The sequence below is a fragment of the Lolium perenne genome, chromosome 7 (genome assembly GCF_019359855.2).
Source record: "Lolium perenne isolate Kyuss_39 chromosome 7, Kyuss_2.0, whole genome shotgun sequence".
NCBI lineage: Eukaryota > Viridiplantae > Streptophyta > Magnoliopsida > Poales > Poaceae > Lolium > Lolium perenne.
Window position 1 is genome coordinate 232,483,277 of NC_067250.2, and position 12,292 is coordinate 232,495,568.

Genomic DNA, 12,292 nt, shown 5'->3' on the forward strand with positions numbered 1-12,292 from the left:
AATCAAGATGGCACACCCATGTTGTCATCAGGAGAGAGGTTTGATGTAGTAAGAAGGAAAACAATTCTTCCTAAGCCACACATGTGTTTTATTTGGTGAGTTGCTTGTTTAACCACTAGGGGTGTCGTTCTATGAGGTAGCTCAAGACAAAATTCAACAAGCAAATCAAGACAATTCATCTACCAACAGATCAAGGCAATTCATCATAGCAAACAGATCAAGGCAATTCACCTTAATTAGTCTATAGAAAAAGTTTTTGTTCCCCCTGATTTTTGAAATAAGGACAACTAATCAAGGTTGAAAAAGTTGGGGTGTTACAGATCTTCCACCCTTAAAATAATCTCGTCCCGAGATTACTGGGTGTAGAACTAGAGGGGTTATAAAGTTTAACCAAAGTCAGACTCCATTCTTCTGTAGACGTGCCGTTGTAGAGAAAGCCGTTTGCTTCATCTTCTGGGAGACATGTTGGATTTCGGCCGATGGCGAGCTTCATGAAGAGGTTGACTACCCCATGCAGGTGTTGGATCTGTAGCTTCTTCACGATCCTGGCGGAGGTTCAAGACTGTGGGAGGGTTAGTGCACCCAACGGTGCTTGAGCAGGGCTGAAAACCTTTTTAGAGTTAGCTTGATTTTAGTGGAAGACGAAGTCTTCCACCCTTAAGATTTTTCATCGGGTTCTCGGAAAAACTCAGAGCTTCTGCCTTGTAGTTCTGTCTGGGGCTTCGGAAGAAGTCATCGGTCTTCCTTGTTCAGCTGAAGAATCTTCGGGGGCGACGTGCAGACCACCACTTCAAGAGGCACTCACGGTGTTAACTGAACCATATGGGACGCGCGGCGAGTTAGAAAGTTGAAGAAACGCCTGGTTGGTACCGATATGAAGCAGCAACAGGGGTCGTCGAAGACAATCTTCAGCTTGAGGGTCAGTGCTGATTTCAGTAACAACTAAGAAGTTAGCGGGTAAACTACGCCTAAAGTCTTGAGTCTTGGAGTATCTTCAGAAGCTTCATTTGATGTGGACCAGATGAACCATGTGGTGTAGCTCGGCTTTGACGCTATTGTTCTCTCAACTTGTTAGACGGTGTGTTCGAGGGTAGTTTCAAAAATATATCCTCGCGGTTAGCGCGAGTATACTCCAAGGTTAGACCAAGTTAGCATGTCTTCTCGTAGAGGTGCAGTCACTCTTGAAGGTAGGGCTTCTTCTTTCTTGGCGTAGTGGAGATGCTCCAGCTGATCTTGAAGGAAGTCAGCGTAGATAGGGGTCGGGTTAGTTTTCTTGACGGTTGAAAAACAACTTCCAACGGGTTTAGAGTTAGAGTCTTTCGTTAGTCTACCCAATTTAACTAATAGTTAGCAATACATCGGCGAGGCAAACTTTAATCCTATCATTGCATGTGACACCCATACAATCATAACCAGAGACACAATACCACTAACAGAGGCTACTGGTATTTTTCCTAGATGCACAGTAACAAAACAAGATCAACACAATTGGAATCATTCAAAAATATTTATTTTTCAATTGTTGAGACTCAAAATACTAACCAGAAACAGTGATCAAGTTTTATTTATTAAAAATCGCACAAAAATCCTAAAAATACAAGGTCAGTGGCGTCTGAAAGATAATTTCATACTGGTTCTAGTGCAATTGGAATTACATCAATCGGAGCTACCAAACTATTTTTATTAGCAAAACAGTACACTGGCAGATTTCCATTTTTTTAATTTCTGTTTCACACATTTCAAACAATTAAAATGGGCGGAAACGTCTAAATAGCAAGACATACATGCACACAGCAAATAGATACAAACATTCAAGGCAGCACACTAGGGAACCACAAGCAATCATCACACCAGACATGGTACTCTAAGTACCCAGAAATTCCTAATGCGTGGGGTAGCTCAATCAAAGCGATTGAGTTTGTCCTATCCATCCTATAGGTTTGGGGCTGGTCGCATATGTTGACGTCTTCATAACATTAGCATTAGCTTCAACTTGGATCCTTGTAGCAGTTGGTGGTGAAGGGGCCGGGTGTTGAGTCGTTGATGTTGAGGCGGAGGAGAAAGCTGCGTAGAACTTCTAGTCTCGACATCCCGGAAACATGAGGTCTTCGAAGAGGTAGCTGTTGAGGTGCTTCTGAAGTAGAGATCTTCTCGTGGCTGGCCTAGAAATAACTAGTCAAGAAATTGAGAACTTGATCCTTGACTACTGCGAAAGTGCGAGTCCAAAGAGGAACAAGGTCAACTCTCTGACAGACTTTGGTGACAACCAAAGACATGATCCTTTATCCCTTTATGTGCACGGCTAAGTCGGCATCCAATCTTCAACAGCTGTCGTTGGAGATACACGAGTCTTCCCGAGGGATTGATCCATCTTTGAGTTTGAGTCTCCGGTCTGAGTTGGGGACATCGTCCAATATGTAGGTTTGAAGTGGATGAGACAATAGAGTAAAAATTTTCAAACATTTTAATCAAGTGGAGAGACAAGAATTTAGAAGTCTTGAAGAAATAAGAGGAGTAGAAGCTATGCTTCCGACTAAAGAAAGAATTTGTTTCGTAAATAGTTTTTCCCAAGTACTTGTTTCCTAACTAACGTCCATGCTAACTAAGGTCTCCTACAGTCAGGATGGCTCTGATACCAGCTCTGTGGGGACCCCGGACTAGCTGTCCGAAATTCCCTGTTATGTATACAGTTCACGATCCCATGATCAGTGCGCCGTGAACACATAACCGAACTGATATCAAATTACACCATCCATTACAAAGCGGAATAAGAAAATTACAACATGGTCACATGACCAATACTTACATAATAGCCTCGAAGGGCCTAACTAAACATCAGAGTAGCATCATCACTTCAGCAGCGCAGTACCCAAGTCATCTGCCATAACCCTATAGGCAACTGACTGGGAAGACGTTCCTAGCTCGCATAGACGTCGTCAACTCCTTCTTCATCTGTCGAGCTCCTTCAAGTCTGGCCAAGTAAATAGCTAGGGACAAAGCCGTGAGTACATTTGAATTGTACTCGCAAACCATCAAGAGGGTGATAACAATTCTAACTAAAGAAGACAAGAGAGGAAGAGTAGTTTCTCTTGTGGATATAGCATGTGGAAGAGAAGAGATGTTTTTGGTGGAGATAGCATCCCAACTTCTCAATCGAAGGGGACACTCCAAGAATTTATCTAAGACATCTCTATATCTCTATTGAAGAAGAGTTCCTCTACATGAAAACACTAGGAAGGGTCACCCAATTTTGTTTCATTTTCCTCAACCATCTCCACAGGGTCGGCACAACATCTTTCCCGTACCCTTCCGGTACTTCCAACACACGCATTTCCTTTGGAAATCATTTTCAAAACCAAAACTCGACACAGCTCGGTAACGGCCATCCCAACCGTCCATGACCGCGGACGCGGCTATTCGAATAGTTTTAACTCTGCAGAGTGTGCGCACTTTCCCCACAAGATCTGATAAATCCGCCGGGATCATCCCCGGTTCGCCATACGAAAGTATGCGGGTCTCGGATAATCAGTCGAAGCCTTTCGCCCATTCAACTTAGCAAGAGGTCCTACCCTATGGAGTATGTACCTCCCCGGCACCGTGGCAGCTCACCTCCTCTTGAGCGTGGCTCCACCGCCAAGCCAGGAGACCCATAGTGTCTTCCGGACGGGTCAGCCCCGAAGGCCTCCCGTTATACGATTGTCTCCAACTACGACAACCCGGACTCGAGGGTAACTGTACCCTTGTATAGTTGTGCAGTGCCTCACGCTAAGAAGAACAAACGTCAAGCTAAGCCCCGTGCCCACGTTGGAGTAGTGTGGTTGCGCTGTGTAATTGTTTCGGGCGAATACAAAGAACCATATGTCGTTTTTCTCAAAAACCCAAGTCACACACACTTTCCTCTTTCCAACCATCTTTGTCAAGATCCTTTCCTTTCATAAACCATACACTCGGGTAAGGTCGACTCACCCAAGGTTTTTCTCAAAACTTTTACAACAAGGTAAACCTTGAGGGGTTCCCAACCTAAAGTTTCATGATGGAACTAAGACACCATATGGCCGTGATGATAGTCATCATGCCAATAAGTAGTGGGTATGGTGGAATCAAAAAAAAGTCATACTTGCTTAAGGTAAGCATGTATGTTGACAACATAAGAGGGGAAATACTTTCAGATTTGTGGTGCTAACCCAACCAACACTAATGGAAGTGATGGTGATCAACAATATTTGACATACATAAGGTGGTTAGGCATACCCCTCTCAATTTGAGAGTATACCTAGTTCATGAAGTGACTACCACTATACCAACAAAGGAGTATAGCGTGAGTTGTCAAGAGAGAGTTAGCATGGCTTAGGATAAGCATGCATGTTGACCAAATAGGATAGCATGGCCATAATCAGCATGCATCACAACACTTACTATGACGACCATAAGGTAGAACCACTACGATTACCATGCTTGAGATCAAGCATGCATGACAACAATAAGGAGATAAACACACAAATGATCAAGAGGCTAAGAGTAGCAACCGAAGTGACATCAAAAGGAGACATCACAATCAGAGATCAATAGATGGCTTGCCTTGGCTTATTTGTCCCTGGACTTCTTCAACTCCATCAATATAACAATCCCAACAACATAAATAAAATCCTCGTCCGATTCCACTTCTTCTTCTTCTCCGGAATTGTTCGCATCTATCGCCGGAAAATATAAAAGGAACACAATCAATCACATTGCACCAACAAGACAACATTCAACAATCAACAACTAACCATGCAGCCAAGGGATAACATACTAAGGACTTATAGATATCACAAAACAACTTCAAGAGTTTTAATTTAGAAAACCCCATTTATTTACCTAGTAGAGGTATGAGAGTGCCACGACTTAGCAATTGCCTCTCTCGGTATCACCATGGCACAACTAAGTATCCCCTGGTAGATAACATCATAAAGAGGACAAGTGCATCAGTTTGGCATCCCAAACATTTAATATATAATTCGAAACATTTTTGGAAAAGCGGGAAGTCATCATCTCCATTTTATAAGGCTTACAAAACACTACACAAGAATAGGAAGTAAATGATATGCCACACCATTTGAAAACTTAAACCAAACAATAGGGCTAATGTTAAGTTGCAGAGGTTTTGTTTTGCAAGCATAAAACAAAGGTTGCCCATCTCTACTAAAAAGAATTGGTCAAGGGTTTTAAATAAACCGAAAAGTTTTGCTTCAACAATGCATGTCACACATATACATTACTAACAGCAACAGAAATGTATGAACAGAGACTAATAATATTTTTCCTAGATGGCCAGTACTAATACAAGACTAACACAATTGGAATCACCCAAAAATATTAAACCTACAATTTTAGGAATTTCTTTGAATCTGACTGTACAGAAAACAAGATCTGTAAGCCATAAATCGTAGAAAAATCCTAAAAATATGAGACCACTGGCATTCGAAAGATAATTAAACAGAGATGCATACACAATTGGATTTGGGTTCAAATTGTTTCTGAAACTCTCACAAATGGATTGACAAGGTTACTACATGTTTGTACCATTTGCTTTCTCTCTGGAGTTACAGAACAGGTAAAGGTGTGAAACTTGTTTGAGAAGATTAAGAAAACATTCAGTAATCCTACAGAATTGGAATCACTCAATTAGGTTCAAAAATGAATTTTTGGTGATTTGAAAGCTAACAGCCATGTCTGCAGAACACACACAACAAGTTTAATTCACCCAAAATCTTACATAACTCATAAAAATATGAGGTCAGCTGCATCTGAAAGGTATTGAAAAGCTGGTTATTACCCAATTGGTTTCATTCAAAAATTCATTCCCAAGCTCCTGGTTTAATTCGACAAATTCAGATCTGACCAGATCTTGACCTGTGAACCATTTCAGTTTCAGGAGGTCAATCGAGGTGAAACCACCGCCAAAATGAAGGTATTGAAGAGGGCTTTCACCTACAGTTGAGTTTGCTCAAAAGGGTTTCGTAAAACGGAACAAATCTAACAAACAGTGAACCTGCATGTTTACAGAACTTTATTTACCACGGACAATCCGTAACGAATTTGAGGATGAGACCAACGCCAAGTTGTAGATCTTTTCCGTATCTATCTGCGGAACTTTGAATCACTCGATTTGGTTCTGCGCACGAGATTTGGTGGATTTTACAAATTCGTACTAGAATCTGAAACAACAAGATAGCAGAAATTACTGCAAGGATTTGGACGAACTTTGCTCAAGAACTTCAGATCTGAGGATAGCTCAAGCTTCTCCATGCCTGGACCAACATGCACCTGCATCAAGATCCAATCTTAGCAATGGAGGAAGAGGAAGAGGAGAGAAATCCATCTAGGGTTGGGGAGAAGAAGGAGAGGGATGCTCTCATGGTGAGGGGAAGCTTGAGGGAGGAGGGGAGCTTCATCTTGGTGGATCTTCATGGCCATGGCCGGCCATGTGAGCAAGGGGGAGCAGCAGCTCGTGGAGAAGAGGTAGGAGAGGGATGGGAGTGAGTGGAGGAAGGAGTGGGGAGTGAAAAATGAGAGCAAAGGGAGGTGGAGTGGCCGGCCAAGTGAGCTTTATAGAGGGAGAGAGTGGTGGCTGCCTCCTTTTTGATTGGCTAGGATGGGTGGCTGCCCATTTAATTGTTGGGGTAGTTGGGAGGCAAGGCTTGCAAGAGAAGAAAGTGGAGATGAAGAAATTTCAGCTCATGCATGCCAAGAGCTTGGCATGGCCGGCTACTTGTTGACAATACAAGTGGACAAGCAAGGTGCAATGCCACTTCATGAGTGTCGACCAATGTTGAGTGTTGGGAGGTTTAGCTAAAAAAATGGTTTGATGATGTATTAAAATTTGGGAGAGAGGTGATAATAAACATTGGTGGCAAATGTTGGAGAATAAAGTACTTGATCAAATTATCAAATTGGCCAAGAGATGATGGTGGTGATGGTGGTTGAGACAATGGTAGAGCAAGATTAAGAGAGATGATGAGTGAAGTAACCATATACTCACAATGAAGAATATGGGGACTTAAATCATGAATTCATGAGGTCAAGGTAATGATGGAAAAGAATATAAATTGCTCTACAAATGAGAGGTCAATAGGGAGTGAGTTGAAAGTATCAAATGATCATCCATTTGATACAGAATTGGAGGATGGAGGGGATACAATGTGGTAGATCAGAGATGTGCATAAGATGTGCAAGAGTTGTCATTTGAAATAGATCTTGTTTGAAAAGTATTTAAACCACCTCAATTGTCTAGGGACAATTGGGAATGAACTCAAGTGGAATGAAGTTTGAAAGTGTTGAGATAAAACTAGTTGGAACATAGGGGTTCAAAATATTCTACTTACTTTCTCAAGTAATGTAGAGTTTTTCTCAAAGGTAAAAATAAGCAAGGGGAAAACAAGAAATGGTATAGGTACCATAAACAAGCTTTTTGTTAAAACAAAGCAAAATAGAAATAATGTTTTATAAATCAATACTTGGTAGAAATGGGATGAAAAACAAAACCCATTTCAGTTCCTTGTTTTCTTTGAAGAGAAATCTTCGAAAGTTTTAATAAAACTAGAAGTAGTTTTGTGATCAAAACTAGAGAAGGAAAACTGTAGGAGTTTTGAGGAGGGAAACTAATTTAGGGAGGAGTGTTCTCAAGGGTAGATGGTGGCTACAAAATGTATCCATCATTCCCACTCTTGGTTTTGTGAAGATTAAACTTGAATAAAAACTAGAGGTAAAAGTGAAGGAAGTGATCTAGAGTTGAATCATTGGATAGTGTATAAGATCAAGTTGAATATATGTGATGCAAGGGTAGAATGAGACATGCAGGATGTGGAAATTGTAGAGGGAGATGCACAGATGAGATCCATGCATTGAGATCACCAAGTTGTGAATTAAGGATGATTGAGCTATCTTGTACCACAAAGAGAAAAATCAAGATGGCACACCCATGTTGTCATCAGGAGAGAGGTTTGATGTAGTAAGAAGGAAAACAATTCTTCCTAAGCCACACATGTGTTTTATTTGGTGAGTTGCTTGTTTAACCACTAGGGGTGTCGTTCTATGAGGTAGCTCAAGACAAAATTCAACAAGCAAATCAAGACAATTCATCTACCAACAGATCAAGGCAATTCATCATAGCAAACAGATCAAGGCAATTCACCTTAATTAGTCTATAGAAAAAGTTTTTGTTCCCCCTGATTTTTGAAATAAGGACAACTAATCAAGGTTGAAAAAGTTGGGGTGTTACAATCCACTTGTTCTTAATATCTCTACCTCAAGTTCTTAGGGTTTATGATCATCACTCAATTCATAATGATCAAGGTTTGGCTTCCTAATGATCTCTCATTAAATGGTGTTCTCACTTCCATGGTCAAACATTGTCTTGATCAACTAGGGTATAGTATTTCTAATTTACGTTCTTGAGTGGGACTACTATGATTGCCTCTAAAGTTTATATCCCAGGAGAATGCCTGAGATAATATATTAGGGTTCTACTTAATGATGATATAATCATCTGGTTATAAGAATAGTTCTCTCCCTCAAATCCAGGTGTTGTCTCCACTATCTTGAGTGTAACTCCATGGCTTGGGTTCTCTTATATTGGAATGGTTTATTCTAGGGTTTATGGTGTACTCCTAATATTTACTTAAGTATCTAGGCTAAGATTCCACTTGGTTAACTTAGTTGGATTAGTCTCCTCCCTATTTCATCAACTCATGGATATTATCTTATCCAATTGGATATTTGGTTATCTCACCCCTCCAAGATGAAATGGTTTACAAATCTAATACTTTAGTTCCATGATTGTCACTTATTCTTAAATAGGTAAAGCTAAGATTGGTATGAGTGGTCTCTCTCTCATTTGGGAAAGGACTTTAATACTAACCTAAGGTTAGGCTCCATAGAGAATGATGTGGTCACCAATATCTATGGTTAACATAAATGGATTCTCTATCTAGGAAATATCTTGAATAAGATCCTAGGGTTCCTCTTAAAGATAATGATTTGAATACTTGGATGTATATCCAAGGTTTAACTCAAGGTTTGTTAATGCTTCTCTAATATTTATATTGGAACTCTCACCTCTCTAGCTTTGATGCTTAATAATTTGGAATAGAGAAGAATATATATATTTCTAGAGTTGATCTCCATGTCATGTTTCCCAGAATGAAGTAAAATGAATACCATGAGGTTCATGGTAGGATCAAGGATTAGTTTAAGACATGGAAAAGATAAATCAAGAATGGTTTCTCCATTTTATTGTTACTTGATTTACAATTGAATTGGTGTTCATATGTTATGACAAGGATTACCATATTATAATCTTTTATAAGATCAAGCAATGGTTCATTGATTAAAGTGTTGTTGTGTTAGTTTTAAATCCATTTGATCTAATCCCTTAGATCAAATCATTTCTACGCAAAACAAAGTTTTATCAAAGGTCACATTGAGGTTTATAGCGCTTGACTTGATGAGCTACTTCAATTCCACCAAGGTCAAGTGAAACTTCAGTTACTGTGACTGTTTTACTTTAAAGCGCGAAAATTCCCCAGATTTTCTATGCATGAATGCAATGCACACATATGTTTCCTCTATTTTTGTAACCCCAATACATGGGATATTACAGTCTCTACCCCTTAAACTAAACTTCGTCCTCGAAGTTTGATCTCTCTCACGTTTCGGAGTGTGGATCTGACTTGTGCAGACTACGACTTTTCTCGAACTCCGTATTGATCTTACTTGGTATAATTGAATATATCCCTTGTCCAGATTCTTCCTGGAATCCATTATGGTTTGTCTCTGAACATTAGTTTCTTACTCCAGTTCTATGATTTTTCTCTGAAATCTAATAATACCTGTCTCTGAGCCATGGCTTCTAACTTTAATTATTTGATTTCTTTCAACTTTATAAGCTCGTTTCCTTCTTATTGAAGAATCAACGATGGGACTTCTTCTGGTGCTGCTAGCCTTAACTGAAGACTAATTTTATAACATACTCCTAATTGGTAAAATAGGTCTTTGTTTTCCCTTACTACCAAAACTGCAATAATGGTACTTAGTAAGGTACTTAGCATGGAATGGTCGTGATGGTTTATTTTCCTAAGAATGGATTAGACTCATTTAGTCCATCCAATCATGGTTATAGTTGATACCTATAACTATTTTGGGTTCTTTAGGTTCCATGAAAGGGAATCATTCGATTAGTCTTTGATATTGGTATGTTCAATCGTCTTCATTCTTTGGCCATCTTGGGCTTTATTGGTCTACGGTATTTCCTTCGTCCAACTTCATTAAACTTAGCTTACTTGAGCTTCCATACTTGTGAGTAAATCTTACTCACTTTCCCCAGTAATAGTCCACTTCTTACTTCCTCGAGGTATAAACCTCGACTTCTGGTCTGACATCCATCTGAAAGTAATGTTCAACAATCTTATGAAAATAAGATCGAACTTCCTCTCAGTTCAGACCTTCTGCTTCTATCAAGCCTAAAGTATTGAGTTATTGTATATCCAATTCAATCTTTACTCTACCCCTTAGAGTTTTCTTATGGTCTTCCACTCCTTTTTCTTCCAACCATTGGACTTAAGGTTAGAATATTGGTCTAGGTTTAGTTTATGGGTTGTACTCTTCTAAGGTCTTGTGAAGAATATATGTGGTGCATCCACGTTAATCCTTCGACTAAATGATTATAGGTCATTGTTATTTGGTTGACAAAATTTTATTTGTTCACAACTTCTTGGTACAACTAATCCAATGGTGGACTACTTGATACCAATTGTAGCTATTTGTTATCTAAAATGGATTCTATTATAGGTTCTGATCAACTGAACGAGACATCCTCTACTTTATCTCGCAGTATTGATCCTATACCAATTGTGGTCTTCTGATATCAACTATGGTCTTCTTATATCTGCTATGGTTTCATAGGTCATCTTCCTTTTTCGAGGGTTTATTGTTGCAAGAAAACCACTAGCTGACACTATGAATATAGTATCCCAAGTGATTTCCCATGCATTCCCTCCTCTATATTAATTATGGATCTGCTTGAGCTTCACCATAATCACCAGATTTCTCACCTTCATGCTTCTAATGTACTAAAGTACTCCTCTGTTGAGGCAAAGCATGAGTTTTGGTTGGTACTATCTTCAGAGTATTGTGGTTACTTCCCACAACTTTGCTTCCTTTCTCTGATGAACCTTTATCTTGTCTTCAAGATCTTCGGAATTCGTCACTTCCTCACACGAATACCATTACCCCCTAGATCTATAACATCAAGTAAGATCTTGATATTGCAACATGCATTTGCATATCAAAGTCAAACTTCATGTATGGATCTAGTCAAACAATGAAAATCTATTAAAATCCAAGAAGATTCAGCTTTGTGTTTATAGTACACACCATCATAAGCCTGAATAAAATAGTTGAGTAAGACATCTCTAAACATCAGGCTCTGATGTGTAGTATATAACACCACATAAGATAGGTTTATATCGTGATACTTAGCATGAATATATGGCATTCTACTATTTGTCTCAACATTTACCTTAATTGCACAATTGCAATGAGATAAACTTGAAACAAAGTGGTCTAGAATAGCTAAGGTTAACCTAATTTTCTTTGGAAGTATTAACTTAGCTTCCATTATGTTGAGGACTACTTGACATGATATGTCTAGTTCTAACATCGCGATTCTAAGCACATAACTTATTTAAATATAGCTCCTATACTTCCAAGTGTTTCTATTGTAAGACTATGGTCATGATGTGCTTGGCACACTTCCCATGGTTTTGGAACACAAATCTTGCACTATTGTTTCGCGTCTAACTTCTTATCAAACTCCTCCTAAGTATTTATGATATTCTAGTCCATCATATAACGATTCTCAGGTGAATCATATATGATTTCTATCTCTACCATGTAAGTAGGCATATTTTATTCCTATCTCTCTTCCTTACCTCCCATGATTGACTCATCATGGTCTATACTACCTCATATAACTCAGAGTTATCACTTACTATCAATTGTTTCACATGTCTAGATAATTTTAATTACTCATTACTTAACTTGGTCTACATCTTCTATTAGGATTTCTTAATTATCTTCATCACTTGATTTACTCCTATTACATGTCTGAATAATTCTTACTTAATCATAACTTGTGTTGGTACACATCTTCCAATAGGATATCTTCCTTATGGTTGTATCCTCTCTTTGGACTACCATGTATTGTATACCAACTGTGATCTACCCATCTATTGTTTAGTAACTTAATTGTGTG

At 39.1% G+C, this 12,292-nt stretch overlaps 1 long non-coding RNA gene across 1 annotated transcript; it reads right to left on the reverse strand.

Moving 5' to 3' along the window:
* Positions 1-4,418: 4,418 nt before the first annotated feature.
* LOC127313939 (uncharacterized) lies at positions 4,419-6,165 on the reverse strand. The gene is made up of 4 exons (XR_007859254.2): positions 6,058-6,165; positions 5,816-5,970; positions 4,858-4,931; positions 4,419-4,691 (listed from the first exon to the last, which is right to left on the reverse strand). It is a non-coding gene; the product is annotated as an uncharacterized lncRNA (long non-coding RNA).
* Positions 6,166-12,292: the final 6,127 nt, after the last annotated feature.